Below are 18,385 nucleotides of genomic sequence, written 5' to 3' on the forward strand. Positions count from 1 at the left end.
TCATTGGAGTCAATGAATAATGGCTCCAATTACGGCCAAAGAAGTGACAGATCACTTCTTTGACGCGGGCGTCTAGTTACGCGCCATCATTTGACAGCGGCGCGTAAATATACGCCTCGTGTGAACAGACAAACGTCTGCCCATTGCTTTCAATGGGCAGATGTTTGTCAGCGCTATTGAGGCGCTATTTTCAGACGTAATTCGGGGCAAAAACGCCCGAATTACGTCCGTAAATAGGCCGTGTGAACATACCCTAAAAGTAGACCTATGGGGAATGTTAATTAGCAACAATTTTGTGTGGTATTACCATCTGTTTTACAAGTAGATTACATTTAAAATTAGAAAAATTATAATTTTTGAAAATTTTATTAACATTTTCTTGTTTTTCACAAATAAGCTATGAATTTATTGACTAAATTTTTCCACTAACGTAAAGTACAATATGTCACGAGAAAACAATCTCTGAATCGCTTGGATAGGCAAAAGCATTCCAGAGTTATTACCACATAAAATGACACGTCAGATTTGAAAAACTGGGGCTGGTCATTGAGGCATCGATGACCCTTGGTCCTGAAAGGGTTAATTCATATTTGATGTTTCTTTAGTTATATTTAGTTTCTTGGAAAACTGGGTAAAAACCAATATGGCACATGATCCAAGTTTTTCCAGAATCGTCAATGACAAATCTGTCTAGTCATGAAGTGATGGCTCCCTTATCGTTACAGATATAGATTTCAATAATGGTCATTGTAACTTTGTCCATGCCTTGCTGTCACGAAGCGTCTGTGGACCCACTGGACCGTATCCCCTTGGCGGTAAGGCAGCTGGCCAACAGGGCGCAGGTCAGAGTCTATAGTTATATAGGGTACCTGTGGCAGCACGGACAGGAACTAGGCTTGCTTGGCAGGAACTTTGCAGCAGGTAGAAATCAGGTGTGGAGAAGAAGGATGGGCATGGTATCCAGCACAGCACGACTACAGCTAAGCATGGCACTAGATCAGGTTACAGGAACAGGAAACACTGGGAGCTGGAAACACTAGGGGACCATTTGCATAGACAAACTATAGGGAACACAACAGCGCTTAGGCATAGAACTACTCCTTCTTATAGTCCAGGGTACTCACGGGTCAAAGTTCGTCCATCCCTACGGAATCCGGCAGAGGTGAGTGGACGCAAGCGCTGGCGTCTCCTGAGGAGGAGCCTGGGGCCAGCGCTTGCCGACTCGTGGCTGCGGCTGTCAGGGGAAAGTTGGAGCTAACAGCCCGCAGCCACGGACATTACAGTATCCCCCCTCTTACGCCAGCGAGAGAGAAACTTCTTTAGAAGAGTAGGGGCATTGAGATTCTCCTCTGGCTCCCAGGACCGAACCCCCTCCAATCCACCAAATAAAAAGTCTTTCCTCTCACTCTCTTGGTGTCCAAGATCTCCTCAAAGATGTCCGAGGGGCCGCTGGAAGCAACCGCAGGGCTGGGAGTCTTTGGAATAGCGGTTCAGGATCACAGGTTTCAGGAGGGAGACATGGAAGGAGTTGGGAATCCTGAGGGTAGGAGGCAGCCGAATCTTGTAGGCGACAGGGTTGATCTGCTGCAGGACCTCGAATGGTCCGAGGAACCTGGGGGAAAATTTACATGACGGTACCCTCAGTCGGATATTACTAGACGACAGCCAGACCTTAGTGCCAGGAAGAAAACGAGGAGGCTCTCTTCTCCTTGTGTCAGCCTTCCGTTTCATGCGGTCCACTGCCATTAGGATGGAGGATCGAGTCTGCTGCCAGATCTGCAAAAAGTCTCTAAACGTGGAGTCAGCTGCAGGTACCTTGGAAGTATCAGGCACCGGAAGAGGAATTTGTGGGTGCTGGATGTAGACAATGCGGAACGGTGTAGACTTGCTGGTGTGATTATTGTAGGAGAACTCCGCCCATGGGAGCAGCTGCACCCAGTCATCATGCTGTTTGGAGATGAAGTGGCATAGGTAGTTCTCCAAAATCTGTTTGATCCTCTTGACCTGACCATTAGACTGAGGATGGTAGGCAGAAGAAAAGTCCAACTTCACGTCAAGAAGTCTGCAGAGGGCTCTCCAGAACCTTGAGGTAAACTGAACCCCCCGATCAGACACAATATACTGCGGCAAGCCGTGCAGGCGGAAGATGTGTTGAATAAATAACTTGGCCAACTGAGGAGCTGTAGGAAAATCAGTCAGAGGAACGAAGTGGGCCATCTTCGAAAATCGGTCCGCCACCACCCAGACAGCACTGCATCCAGCAGAGAGAGGCAGGTCCGTGATAAAGTCCATCGCTATATGCTGCCAGGGAGCATTGGGCACAGGCAATGGCTGGAGCAGACCAGCAGGTCAGGAGTGGGTGGCCTTGTTGGCTGCACATACAGCACATGAAGAAACGAAGTCCACAATATCCTTGGGCAGAGTGGGCCACCAGAAATGACGAGCAATCAAATCCCGGTTCTTACGTAACCCTGTGTGACCTGCCAGTCTAGAGGAGTGTCCCCAGCGGAGGATTCTTCCACGATCAGCCAGGCGCACAAAAGTTCTCCCTGGAGGAATGTCCCCAATTTGCAGGGGATTGACCGAGACAATGCAAGATGGATCGATAATGTTCTGTGGACTCTCAATGGTGTCTTCTGTCTCGAAAGACCTGGATAAGGCATCGGCCCTCAGATTCTTGTCGGCCAGGCGATAATAAAGCTCAAACTGAAACCTTGCAAAGAACAGTGACCACCTGGCCTGACGAGGGTTCAGCCATTGGGCCGTCTGGAGGTAGGTCAGATTCTTGTGGTCCGTAAAAATCAAGATCGGATGAGCTGCGCCCTCTAGTAGATGTCTCCACTCTTCCAGAGCCAATTTGATGGCCAGTAACTCCCGATCCCCAATCGAGTAGTTGCGTTCTGCAGAAGAGAAGAGCTTGGAAAAGTATCCACATACCCTTGACTTGCCCTTGGGACCTCTCTGGAACAGGAGTGCACCAGCACTGACAGAGGATGCGTCCACCTCCAATGAGAACTGCAGAGAGACATCTGGATGATGGAGGATAGAGGCTGAAGGCACACTTCAGGCTATTGAATGCGGACTCTGCCTCGGGAGTCCACACCTTGGCGTTCATACCCTTCTTAGTAAGGTTAGAGATGGGAGAAGTCAGTCAGAAGAAGTTCTGAATAAACTGCCTGTAAAAGTTAGCAAATCCCAAAAAGTGCTGTATGGCCCTCAAGCCTTGAGGACGTGGCCACTCCAGGACAGACTTTACCTTCTCAGGGTCCATCTCGAGACCATGTAGCCCAGGAAGGGTAGAGCATCCTTGTCAAATACGCACTTCTCCAACTTGGCGTACAGACGATTCTCCCTTAACCGTAGCAGAACTTGACGGACATGTCTCTGGTGCGTCATAGGATCTGGGGAGAAAATCAAGATGTCATCAAGGTAGACTACAACACAAACATAGAGAAGGTCACAGAAAATGTCATTCACAAACTCCTGGAAGACCGTGGGAGCATTACACAGGCCGAAGGGCATTACTAGATACTCATAGTGTCCATCATGGGTGTTAAATGCAGTCTTCTATTCATCACCCTGGCGAATCCGGACTAGGTTGTAAGCCCCATGCAGGTCTAGTTTAGAAAAAAATGTTGCACCACGTATACGGTCAAACAGTTCGGAGATCAGTGGCAACGGATATTTATTCTTCACCGTGATCTGGTTGAGACCACGGTAGTCGATGCAAGGACGAAGAGAGCCATCTTTCTTTTTGACGAAGAAGACCCCGGCTCCTGTCAGGGAGGAAGACTTTCGTATGAAGCCCCTTTCTAAGTTCTCTTTCACATAAGAGGACATGGACAGAGTCTCTGGCAAGGAGAGAGGATATACCCTACCCTGGGGAAGGGATGCACCAGGAATCAGTTCAATAGGGCAGTCATACGCCCGATGTGGAGGCAATGTCTCCGCCTCCCTCTTGCTGAAGACGTCCAAAAAGGCAGCATAATGACCCGGCAATCCTGCCAATGACCGAGGCAGCGAAGGCTGAGCCGAACGAATCCGCACCAGGCAACGACCTTGACACTCTGCCCCACTGGAGAACCTCTCCAGAATTCAAGTCCAGAACTGGGGCATGCAGACGGAGCCAAGGTAGGCCCAGCAACACAGGGTTAACAGCTTTGGGCAGGACATAGAAAGGCAGAAGTTCGGAGTGAAGAGCTCCCACTTGGAGCCTCAGTGGCTTGGTCACAGCTATAACAGGATCTGGTAGAGGTAGTCCATTTACTGAAGCAACTGTCAACGGGCACTGCAGAGGGGTGGTGGGCAGTTGCAGAAGGTCCACCAGATCTCTGCGGATGAAATTAGCAGCGGATCCAGAGTCCAGATACGCAGAGACCTGATGCGTTCTCTTGCTGGACCCTATGGTCACAGGTATGGGCAATTTAGACGGAAGTCCATCTTTACCCAAGGTTGTCACTCCAAACAACCCTAGGTTTTGGGATTTTTGGGGGCAGAGGCGCACCAGATGGCCATCGAGACCGCAATAAACACAGAGTCCAGATGTGCGTCTGTATTGTCTCTCTTGGGTAGATCACGTATACTGATCCGTTATTACCGACTTCTTAGGGGGATCGACATCTGGGGACAGCAGGGGTTGCTGCAATGTAGGGACCAGACTAGGAAGTCTCCTTGGTGCAGGTTAATCAAAGAGGCCGCTGCAGATGAGACCCGTCCAGGCTCCTCAAACACCATGCGAAAAGTCCGGAGGAAGGCAGGGAAGTCACGGGTCTCTGGTCCTTGTCTCTCCCAGATAGGGTTCACCCATGCAAGAGCCTTTCCGCTGAGGAGAGAAATTATTAAAGCGACCCTGGCACCATCAGACGAAAATGTCTTAGCATACAAGCTGAAGTGGATCTGGCATTAAGAAAACCACGACAGGTACTTGCTTCTCCATCATAGCGGTCACGAAGTGGCAAAGAAACACGTGGGTCAATACTGCCAAGAAGTGTAGACTTGAGGATCCACATTGCCAGGAGGTGTAGTAGGAGGAACGGTAGCTTGTGCCTCCTGCTGACGTGCAAAAACGTTCACTGCCTGGAGGAGTTGGTCCTGTCGAGACCGGAGGTCCAGCATATCCGCTCGCATCTCCTGTGTCGTCATCATAGTCTTGAACCAGCCAGCGGGGGCCATGGCCTGAGCGTACTGTCATGAAGGGTCTGTGGACCCACTGGGCCGTACCGCCTTGGCGGTAAGGCAGCTGGGCAATAGGGCGCAGGTCAGAGTCTATAGTTATATAGGGTACCTGTGGGAGCACGGACAGTAGCTTGGCAGGAACTAGGCAGCAGGTAGACGTCAGGCGTGGAGAAGCAGGACAAGCGTGGTATCCAGCACAGCACGACTACAGCTAAGCACGGCACTAGATCAGGATACAGGTTACAGGAACAGGAAACACTGGGAGCAGGAAACACTAGGGGACCATTTGCATAGACAAACTATAGGGAACACAACAGCGCTCAGGCATAGAACTAGGGGGCTGGACCCTTCTTATAGTCCAGGATACTCACGGGTCAACGTTCGTCCATGAGGATAGTCCACGGTGCGCACGCTGACCCTTTAAGAGTGGGCACGAGCGTGCGCGCGCACCTTAGGGGATCCGGCAGAGGTGAGTGGACGCAAGCGCTGGCGTCTCCTGAGGAGGCTGGGGCCAGCGCTTGCCGACTCGTGGCTGAGGCTGTCAGGGGGAGGTTGGAGCTGACAGCCCGCAGCCACGGACATTACTCTTGCCTTGCATGTAGATAGAAATTGTCTGTCTATGTGTCAGACTTTAGAGGTTTTTTTTTACTTATCTGTGCCCTCTGGGAAAAGAGCTGTGACACACAACCTGACTAGAATTTCTGATTATGAAAGATCAGGTAGACTGGTTTATATGGGGAAGTCAGGGCATACTTAGTAAATTACTAGTCCTACATGGCCATTAAAGAGAATCTGTCACCACATTATAAGTGCCCTATCTCCTACATAAGGAGATTGGCGCTGTAATGTAGGTGACAGTAATGCTTTTTATTTAAAAAAACGATCTTTTTTCACAAAGTTAGGAGCGATTTAAGTTTATGCTAATGAGCTTTCTTAATGCCCAAGTGGGCGTACTTTTACTTTCGACCAAGTGGGCGTTGTACAGAGGAGTGCATGACGCTGACCAATCAGCATCATGCACTCCTCTCCATTCATTTACACTGCACTAGCGATATAGATATATCGCTATGTGCAGCCTCATACACAAACCCTAACATTACTACAGTGTCCTGATAATGAATACACAGGACCATCCAGCCTGGACGTCATGTGTACTCAGAATCCTGACACTTCTGAATCTTTTTTTGTGAGATTCCAGCAACGGATACGAAATGTTGCGAGATCTCGGAGCTAAACGAGATTTGGTTTCACTTGCCGGAATCTCACAAAAAAAGATTCAGAAGTGTCAGGGTATGTTCACACGGCCTATTTACGGACGTAAATCGGGCGTTTTTGCCCCGAATTACGCCCGAAAATAGCGCCTCAATAGCGCTGACAAACATCTGCCCATTGAAAGCAATGGGCAGACGTTTGTCTGTTCACACGAGGCGTATATTTACGCGCCGCTGTCAAATGACGGCGCGTAAATAGACGCCCGCGTAGAAGAAGTGACCTGTCACTTCTTTGGCCGTAATTGGAGCCGCTATTCATTGACTCCAATGAATAGCAGCGCTAATTACGGCCGTAATTGACGCGGCGTTCAAGCGCCTGCACATGCCGGTACGGCTGAAATTACGGGGATGTTTTCAGGCTGAAACATCCCCGTAATTTCAGCCGTTACGGACCCCCGCCGTGTGAACATACCCTCAGGATTCTGAGTACACATGACGTCCAGGCTGGATGGTCATGTGTATTCATTATCAGGACACTGTAGTAATGTTAGGGCTTGTGTATGAGGCATCACATAGCGATATATCTATATCGCTAGTGCAGTGTAAATGAATGGAGAGGAGTGCATGATGCTGCGGCGTGTCCTCATAGGCTTGCTGTCAGTGAATAACTGACAGCGCTAATACACTGCACTACGAATGTAGTGCAGTGTATTAGAGTAGCGATCGAGGCATCAGGCCCTCATGTCCCCTAGTGGGACAAGTAAAAAAAGTTAATAAAAATGTGGTAAAACAATAAAAACACACACATTTCAAAAAAAAATAAAGCTAAACTGACTTTTTTCCCATAGTAAGTCTTTTATTATGGGAAAAACAGTAAAAATCAAAAAAACTATACATAATTGGTATCGCCGCGTCCGTAACGACCCAAACTACAAAACTATTATGTAATTTATCCCGCACGGTGAACGCGGTAAAAAAAAAAACATGAAAAACAACACCAGAATATTTGTTTTTAGGTCACATCTCCTTCCAAAAAATGCTATATAAAGTGATCAAAAAGTCACATTTACTCCAAAATAGTACTAATAAAAAACGACAATCCGTCCCGCAAAAAATAATCCCTGACACCGCTTTGTGCACGCAAAAATAATAAAGTTATGAGTCTTACAATATGTCGACACAGAAAACAAATGATTTGATAAAAAAAGTGATTTTATTGTGCAAAAGCCGCAATACATTAAAAAAAACTATATAAATTTGGTATCGCCGTAATCGTATCGACCCGCAGAATAAAGCTAACATGTAATTTAGGCCACACTGTGGATGCCGATAAAAAAAACAAAAAACTATTCCAGAATTGCTTGTTTTTGGTAATTTCCTTTACCAAAAAATGAAATAAAAAGTGATCAAAAAGTCGTATGTGTTCTAAAATGGTACCAATAAAATCTACAGCCCGTCTCTCAAAAAACAAGCCCACACACTGCTCAATCAACTGAAAAATAAAAAAGTTACGGCACTAGTAATGCGGTGATGAAAAAACATCTCAATGCGCAGGCCGGAGGGGAACATTCCTGCAGTTTCAGGGCCCTAGTATTTAGGAACTAGAAAAGGGAAGGGACATAGCACATCCGCTGGAAGCGAGGGCGCCCGTATTATACCAGCGCAAAACTTTCCCAGTAATATTTCCCAAACTACGAAGGAGAAAAAGTACCCAAAAGGTGCAGAGCGTTACAGAAAGATAAGGGGATAAGAAAGAAAACCGTTTATCATTGTGACACCGGCCTGCGCATAACGGATCGCTTCACATCGTAACACACATCTATGGATAATTGTATTATTTACCCCATTAGTATACCCTCTTATTATGCCCTGATGTACTCCGCACAGATTACATATACCCCTGATATACTCCGCACAGATTACATATACCCCTGATATACTCCGCACAGATTACATATGCCCCCACATTATAAACGGAAATACCAGCAAAACCCCAAACAGAACTATTACCAAGCAAAATCCATGCTCAAAATGGCGGTCTTTCCCTTCTTAGCCCTACAGTGTGCCCAAACAGCAATTTATGGCCACAAGTAAGACATTACCATACCCGGGAGAACCCGCTTAACAATTTATGGGGTAAGATTCTCTAGGGGCACAACATCTTGTGCGGTGAATGTGCAGATCAGTGGAGAAATTGCAATTTTCACTTTGCACAATCCACTGCGTATTCATTTCTGAAAAACACCTGTGGAGTCTAAATTCTCACTACACCCCTTGATAAATGCCTTTAGGGGTGTAGTTTCTAAAACGGGGTCACTTTTGTTTCGTACATCAGGGGTTTTGCAAATGCAACATGGCGTCCGCAAACCATTCCAGCAAAATCTACGCTCCAAAAGATAAATACCGCTCCTTTTCTTCTGAATGCTCCCATATATGTAAACAGCTGATTATAACCACATATGGGGTGTTACCGTACTCGGGAGAAATTACTTTACAAATGTTGGGGTGCTTTTTCTTCTCTATTCCTTGTAAAAATGAAAAATGTGCATCTAAAACTACATCTTATTGGAAAAAAAAAATATTTTTCATTTTCATGGCTTAATTCTAATTAATTCAGCAAAAAACCTTTGGGATCAAAATTTTCACTATACCCCTAGATGATTCCTCAGGGGGTGCAGTTTCCCAAATGGAGTCACTTTTGTGGTGTTTCCACTGTACTAGTACTACAGGGGCTCAGCAAATATGACATGACACCCAGAAACCATTCCAAAATCCAAATGGTGCTCCTTCCATTCTGAGCCCTACCGTGTGTCCAAACAGATGTTTGTGACCACATGTGGGGTATTGTTTTACTCGGGAGAAGTTGCTTTACAAATGTTGCGGTGCTTTTTCTCCTTCAGTCCTTGTGGAAATGAAAACAAAATACCTAAACCTACATTTTCTTTGAAAAAATGTAGATTTTCATTTTTACGGCCTACTTACAATAAGTTCTGTAAAACACCTGTGGGGTCAAACTACTCACTGTACCCCTAGATAATTTCCTCATGGGGTGTAGTTTCCAAAATGGGGTCACTTGTTGGGGGTTTCCACTGTTTTGTCCCCTCAGGAGCTTTGCAAATGCGACATGGCCTCCGCAAATCATTCCTGCTAAATTTGAGTTCCAAAAGCCAAATGGCGCTCTTTCCCTTCTCAGCCTCGCCGTGTGTCCAAACAGCCGTTTATTACCACATGTGGGGTATTGTTTTACTCGGGAGAAATTTCTTTACAAATTTTATGGTGCTTTTTCTCCTTTAGTCCTTGTGGAAATGAAAAAAAATTAGCTAAACCTACATTTTATTTGAAAAAATGTAGATTTTCATTTTCACAGCCTACTTCCAATAATTTCTGCAAGAAACCTGTGGGGTCGAAATGCTCACTATACCCCTAGATAATTTCCTCAAGGGGTATAGTTTCCAAAATGGGGTCACTTGTTGGGGGTTTCCACTGTTTTGTCACCTCAGGGGCTTTGCAAATGTGACATGGCCTCTGCAAACCATTCCTGCTAAATTTGAGCTCCAAGAGCCAAATGGCGCTCTTTCCCTTCTAAGCCCTGCCGTGTGTCCAAACAACCGTTCATTACCACATGTGGGGTATTGTTTTACTCGGGAGAAATTGCTCTACAAATGTTGTGGTGCTTTTTCTACTTTAGTTCTTTTGGAAATGAAAAAAAATTAGCTAAACCTACATTTTATTTGAAAAAATGTAGATTTTCATTTTCATGGCCTAGTTCCAAAAATTTTTGCAAAAAAACTGGCCGGTCAAAATGCTTGCTACACCCCTAGACAAATTCCTCGAGGGGTGTAGTTTCCCAAATGGGGTCACTTTTGGGGGGTTTCCACTGTTTTAGTTCCACTAGACCTGTTCAAAGCTGACATGGTGCCTAAAATATATTCTAATAAAAAGGAGGCCCAAAATCCACCAGGTGATCCTTTGCTTCTGAGGCCGGTGCTTCAGTCCAGTAGCACACTAGGGCCATATATGGGATATTTCCTAAAACTGCAGAATCTGGGCAATAAATATTGAGTTGCATTTCTTGGGTAAAACATTCTGTGGTACAAAAAAAATGGATTCAAAATGAATTTCTGGAAAAAAATAATGAACTTTGTAAATTTCACCTCTACTTTGCCTTAATTCCTGCGCAATGTCTAAAGGGTTAAGAAACTTTCTAAATGCTGTTTTGAATACTTTGAGGGGTGCAGTTTTTAAAATGGGGTGACTTATTGGGGGTTTCTAATATATAAGGACCTCAAAGCCACTTCACAACTGAACTGGCCAAAAATAGCTGTAAAAATAGCTTTTTTAAATTTTCTTGAAAATGTGAGAAATTGCTGCTAAAGTTCTAAGCCTTGTAATGTCCTAGAAAAATAAAATGATGATCAAAAAACGATGCCAATCTAAAGTAGACATATGGGGGATGTTAATTAGCAACATTTTTGTGTGGTATAACTGCCTGTCTTACAAGCAGATACATTTAAATTGAGAAAAATGCTAATTTTTGCAATTTTTCGCTAAATTTTGGTGTTTTTCACAATTAAATACTGAATGTATCGGGCAAATTTTGCCAGTAACATAAAGTCCAATGTGTCACAAGAAAACAATCTCAGAATCACTTGGATAGGTAAAAGCATTCCGGAGTTATTACCACATAAAGTGAAACATGTCAGATTTGAAAAATGAGGCTCTGTCAGGAAGGTCAAAAGCGGCCAAAGAGGGAAGGGGTTAAAGAGGATCACTAGTTTATTAATTCCCTATCTCCTAACCAATCTAATAGACACTATGATGCTGATAACTACAGTGGTTTTTTTTTGTTTCAAAAATGCTTATTCTTTGCACAGTTATGTACATTTTTCTAAAAATGCTAAAGTGGCTCTAATAGCCAAATAGGAGATGACTCTTTTCGCTCTGGGCGGTGTAATGTTTTCTGTATGACGCTGTCCAATCAGCATACAGCTTCTCCCCCATCCCTGGCCAGCAACACCGCGTGATTATATAGTATACAGCTTCCATTCCCGACTGTATTTTCAACTGGCGATATCTCCAGTTGTTTCACAGCTTAGAATTTCATCTTTCATATGACACCAGAACCTCTGTTTTAGGTGGTCCACAGCCCGAGATATGGCTGTTTTAAGTGACACCCTTCCCTCCAGCCTCACTCTCTAACACTGTGTGAAGCAGCTTCATGCTGATAGGACCGCGTCAGAGGCTGTAAGGTAGCTCCACTACAGGAGAATCGCTGGTGTTGACGCCCATTTGTCAAGTATAGGCTCATTTGCTCCTAGAAGCAAAAACCTCGGTATGCCTCTGTATGAAATTGGAGGCATACACTTGCCTAGCCACCATGTTACGGGACATACAACTCCGTGTGTGTGAGTCCCCAAATTGTAATACATAAGAACAGTATGACCCATTGGGTATGTTTTTTTACAGCACTTTCTCTCATTAAGGATCTTTGTTTCTCAATAATGCACTTATCGCATCTTGCCGATATTTAGAGATAGGCATGTTTCATGCTGTAACACAAGATAAATCTCTCTACCTTTAAAAGCTTTTATCCCTTAGGGGAACGTAAACCCTTGCAGCAATTACCCTTTAATTTATGCTGCATTTTAGATCATTAAATAACTGTCAGTCACATGACATCTCTTTGTATATGATATTTCCTTTTATAGCTTCTACTGTTCATTTTTTTGGGGAGTAAAAGTGCTTGTTACAATTATTCGTAGTTCTGAACATTTTCTGTTGGAAGTATTGAGTGGCATAACTGTAGAGATTCCAGAGGTTACAGTCAGAAGATGGATGTTAGGTCTTCCTGCAATATAAGAGCAGCATGTACTATCTTGCGAATAATATAATCAGATTAGATTGTGCTGTTTTACTGTGTATAAAAGTGTGATGTTATCACTTATGACAGTAAAGATTAGGTTGGTGGATGATTAAAGGCCCTATTACACCGGTCGACCGATAATCGGCCGGTGCAGCGAGCGCAGTCAACGAGACATCGTTGATCAGCGGTCATTTGCTCCTGTCACAAGGAGCTATGGATGGGGATGAAGGGTTGTTACTCCGATCGCTCGTCCCCATACGTTATCATCATGTCGGCAGCACAGGAGATGTGCTGCCGACAATGATAATATTTCACGTTTGCTCGTTCATCTGCTGGTCGCTGCCTTGTTTACACAGGACAATTATCGGTAACGAGCGTTCTATGAATGCTTGTCTGCCCGATAATCGCCCAGTGTAAAACCCCCTTAAGGTTTGCTGTGGCATTAGGGCCTAATAGCTTCAACCTACAAGTCTGGTTGTATCCCATGATCTGATAACAAGGATATATACTATTGCTCTAGATGATGTATAATTTAGGACAGGTTCACACACACACACACACACACACACACACACCTTTATTGCAATGAAGTGTTTCTCTTTTACTTATATCATTACACTACATCATTCTCTCGAACTTTCCCTGTCACATGGGCCTTTGGAAATCTTTAGTTAGTCTGAATGTCCTCTCACACAAATCTGCCATTAGCATGCACTTCCATTAAGCAGAAAATGATAGTACTCCCAACCAAACTGAACTCAACCTCTAGTCTTTGTTTAGATTGTGGATAAATTCTACATAGCTTCTGGACCTGTCTGACCTCTTGCACTTTTTAAGATGTCTGGCGATTCAAAGCAGATTATGGATAGTTAAATAAAGACCCTGTAACGGCCGCGGTCACGGATCGCAGCTTCCACTTATCTGACAACCACAGACCTCTCTCTTCCTGCCGACGTCTCCCTCCCCGGAGATGTCAGCACATGCGGCCGCCCTGCCCTGTAGGGTCCACTAGGGGGTGCGTGCGCTATTTCCCAGCCAGTAAGGGCCAGCGTGCAAATATGAAATTAATTAATTATCTCCAGATCACCCTGAACTATAAAAAGGCCCTGCCCTTTCACTCCTTGACTGACCATTGTTGTAATATTCTCATGTCTGTATCGCAAATGGTCCCTTAGTGTTATCCTGCTCCCAGTGTTCCCGTGCCCTGCTACCTGTACCCTGTATCCTGTGCTGTGGTGTGTACCTGAGCCTGTCTAGTGTCGGAGTGTTGTGTCGTGTTGTGCCGCCTGCTGTCATCCACCACTTCTGGCGCAACCTGCTACGCCTGCTATACGCCACATCTGGTGTCATCCGCCACGTCTGGCGCAACCAGCTACGCCTGCTGCGATACGCCACATCTGTTGTCATCTGACACTCCTGGTATCATTCGCTATGTCTGGTGCAAGCTGCCACATCTAGCCCCATCTGTACTAAAGCCTCTGCCATTGTCTGGACTCTTGTGCTACAAACTCTTTGTATAGACTTTTGCATTGAGTGTGACTTGGCCAGCTGCCTCTTCGCTACGGCAGAATGGCCTAGTGGGTCCACATACCCCAAGATCGTGACAGACCCAGCACTATTCTTATTGCATTTCTCCAATAACTTTGGAGCAATTGGAGGAGATTGCTACTCTGTCATCTTTTGAACGTTGAAATAGCATGCATATGACATCCCTGAATATCTACCCCCACTGATGATCCAACAATGTGTGAACAAGGTCAATGACCTGATGAGGATAAAAGGAGCTCACAACCACTCTTAGGGACATGGACTCTACCTTTAACTCAGCCGGGTATGATTGAATACTTTATGGGGGGAAAAACACAAATATATTACAATGTTACAACAATAGCATAGTTTATGAGCTGATCCCTAGTAGGCAGACAGTACGACAAATTTTTACGTTCCTTTGCTTTATCGCTGATACAGGGTTTCCCTGCTTCCCCCACTGCTTCCCCCACTGCTTCCCCCACTTTTTTTTCTCTTCTTGTTTCTTCTCTTTCCTCCTTTTTTCATCCCTGTATCTCCTCATACCAGTTGGGAACGTGTTTCTTTTCCCTGTTGGTAAGTTTTCCACTCCTAGGGCCTAGGACATGAGCGGTTTATTACCTTGTATTAGCTGTAGATACTAAGATGTTTGTTTTCCATGCCACCTGCAATATGCAGAGCTTTGTGATAACTACTATTATGTGATGTAGTCCTCCCCCTCTCCATAAACTTCTAATTTATTTATTAACTTCTTTAATGAATGGGAAGATGGAAGAGCGTAGTTTAATGAATTTTTAACCAATTCCTTTTCAAAATTGAAGGAAAATAATGCTTAACCTCGACACATAATGACAGTGATTTGTTAGAATACTCCTTAAAGGTCACTTAAATCAATGGAAAAAATACTGTGAGCATTTTTAGCTCTTAGTCATGCTAAAGGTTGTAGAGGTTACAAAAACCGACCACAATCCATATTGGAATTTCTAAAACGATTTCTATGGAAAACTGCATTGTTTTACTGCATGTAAACCATCATGTGTCATTTCTCTTGTAGTGTTATTGCTAACCAAAAAGTGAAAAAAAAAAAGGCACAAATAGTACTGGGATAGGGCATGCTTTGGTTTGAAGTAAGAAATAGATGTGAAATTTGGACTTTGGACCATATATTTCCATATTTTGAACAATAAATCGCACCTGAACATAAGTTGCACTAATATTTTAGATTGTCACATTATTGCAAGTATGTGTGAAAACCAGGATAGGAGAGGCAATGTGTGAAAACCAGGCAGGAGATTATAGAGCAGTAATGAGCAGTGAAACTGAGAATCCAGCACTGGGATGACACATAACTCTTACCAGCAGCCTGTGTCTCCTCTCTATCACTCTGCTCCTGCTTCCCCCTCCCCTCTCCATAAACTTATATGGGCAGCGTTTCTGTGTCATCTCTCCCTGCTCCCTCTCTTCATAGGCTTCTATTGGCTGGCACTGAAAAGACACCAAGTCTCCCGTGCTTTGTAACTACAGACGGACTTTGCTTGACAACAGGGGTAGACCGCAGATTACAGGAAGGGAGACACCTAGAATTTGCATGGATAAAAACACAATTTGCATGGATAAAACAACTATATTAACAGTAAGTACATTACAAAGTTTATATATATCATATATATACTATTAGATTAGCAATGGTTATTTGAAAAGTTAGTGTCCATGTAAGAGTACTGAACAAATAATTAAAACAAAAAATGGAGATGGTAAGATGAGCTGTTAACCTGTTGTATCAGGATTGCTTTATCTCAGTAAGCGATCTCAAAGACGCTTACTACCATGTGCCTTTTTACCAAGAACTTATTTTGGTTTGGCTGTTTGGTACCATTGTTTCACGAGATATCTCCTAACTACATATCTGTGTTTTAGTTTATAATTTTAGAAGGAACTAATGACTATGATTGTAGTCAACTATATAACTCAGGGGCAGGATTCACTGCACATGCTTTAGGAAGGAGCCGGTCCTCTAAAACATCACATCACCGTGGTAAGATGCTGACTTCTCTCCTCATGGAGTCTCTGCATTGAATAGAGCTCCCATGGGATAAACTACTCTGGATGTTCTATGCTCTTTGCAACTACAGGTTATGGCATACAAATTATTTGAAAATTATCTTTACAGCTATTGCGAGATATAATATATATATATATATATATATATATATATATATATATATATATAGTGGGAATTAGCTCTGCAGCAGTAGGCAAAATGAAGTCAGAGACAGTGACACAGAAGTTCTTTTTTAACCCCTTCAGGACTGAGCCTGTTTTGGCCTTCAGGACGAAGCCGATTTTTAAAATCTGACATGTGTCACTTTATGTGGTAATAACTCCGGAATGCTTTTACCTATCCAAGCGATTCTGAGATTGTTTTCTCGTGACACATTGGACTTTATGTTACTGGCAAAATTTGCCCGATAGATTCAGTATTTAATTGTGAAAAACACCAAAATTTAGCGAAAAATTGCAAAAATTAGCATTTTTCTAAATTTAAATGTATCTGCTTGTAAAACCGATAGTAATACCACACAAAATAGTTACTAGTTACCATCCCCCACATGTCTACTTTAGTTTGGCATCGTTTTTTGAACATTATTTTATTTTTCTAGGACGTTACAAGGCTTAGAACTTTAGCAGCGATTTCTCATATTTTCAAGAAAATTTCAAAAGGCGATTTTTACAAGGACAAGTTCAGTTCTGAAGTGGCTTTGAGAGTCTTATATATTAGAAAGTCCCCATAAATCACCCCATTTTGAAAACTGCACCCTTCAAAACAGCATTGAGAAAGTGTATTAACCCTTTAGACGTTTCACAGGAATTAAAGCAAAGTAGAGGTGAAAGTTACAAATTTCATTTTTTTTATACAAAATTCATTTGTAATACATTTTTTTCTATACCACAGAAGGTTTTTCCCAAAAAATGTAACTTATTATTTATTGCCCAGATTCTGCAGTTTTTAGAAATACCCCACATGTGGCCCTAGTTCGGTCATGGACTGAAACACCGGCCTCAGAAGCAAAGGAGCACCTAGTGGATTTTGTGGCCTTCTTTTTTTAGCATATATTTTAAGTACCATGTCAGGTTTGAAGAGGTCTTGTGGGGCCAAAACAATAAAGACCCCCAAAAGTGACCTCATTTTGGAAACTACACCCCTCAGGGAATTTATCTAGGGGTATAGTTAGCATTTTGAACCCACAGTTTTTTTGCTAAATTTATTTGAATTAGTTTGTGAAGATGAAAATCTACTTTTTTCTGAAAAAACTTAGAAATTTTTAATTTATTCAAGGTATAAAAGAGAAAAAACACCCCAACATATGTAAAGCAATTTCTCCTGATTATAGCAATACCCCATATGTGGCAATAAACTGCTGTTTGGACCCACAGCAGGACTCAGAAGGAAAGGAGCACCATTTGGATTTTGAAATTCTGATTTTGCTGGAATGGTTTTCAGTGCCATGTCGCGTTTGAAATGCACTGGAGGGAACAAAATAGTGGAAACCCCCGGAAAGTGACCCCATTTTGGAAACTACACCCCTCAAGGAATTTTTCTAGGGGTAAAGTTAGCATTTTGACCACACGGTTGTTTTGCTGAATTCATTGAAATTATTCTGTAAAGGTAAAAATCGACTTTTTTTCTGAAAAAAGGTATCCATTTTTAATTTTTACAAGGAATAAAGGAGAAAAAGCACCCCAACATTTGTAAAATAATTTCTCCCGATTACGGAAATATGCCATATGTAGTAATAAACTTCTGTTTGGACCCACAGCAAGGCTTAGAAGGGAAGGAGCGCTATTTGGCTTTTGGAGCTCAAATTTAGCTGAAATGGTTTTTGGGTGCCATGTCGCATTTGCAAAGCCCCTGAGAGGCCAAAACAGGGGAAACCCCCCAAAAGTGGAAATTACACCACTTAAAGAATCTATCTAGGGATATAGTGGGCATTTAGACCCCACAAGTCTTTTGCAGGATTTATTAGAATTAGGCCGTGAAAATGAATATCTACATTTCTTCCACTAAAATGTTGCATTTTTTTCAATTTCACAAAGGATAAAGGGGGTAAAAGCACCCCAACATTTGTAAAGCAATTTCTCCCGAGTGCGGCTATACCCCACGTGTGGTCATAAATGGTTTTTCATTAGAAAGTAATTAACCCTTTCTGGACTGATCCATTTTTTTCTTTTCCTTCTTAGTTTTTTCCTCCCCGCGTTCCAAGAGCCACAACTTTTTTATTTTTCAGTCAATAGAGCGGTATGAGGGCTTATTTATTGAGGGACGAGCGGTCGTTGTTATTGGTGCAACTTTTTGGTACATAAAACTTTTTGAGCACTTTTTATTACATTTTTAGGTAGAGCCATGGTGACCAAAAAAACAGCGATTTTGCCGTTCTAAATTCTTTATTTTTCACGTGAGACGCTCCATACATCACCCCCCACACTAAGACATGCTATGTTGTGGTGCGCGAAGGGGTTAATGCGCAGCGCATGGTGCGGAGTGAAAATTACAATTTTCCACTCATATGCCATTTTAATGCACTACATGTTATGCCCAGTTTGTGCCACT

Source organism: Rhinoderma darwinii, chromosome 1 (genome assembly GCF_050947455.1).
Source record: "Rhinoderma darwinii isolate aRhiDar2 chromosome 1, aRhiDar2.hap1, whole genome shotgun sequence".
NCBI classification, from domain to species: domain Eukaryota; kingdom Metazoa; phylum Chordata; class Amphibia; order Anura; family Rhinodermatidae; genus Rhinoderma; species Rhinoderma darwinii.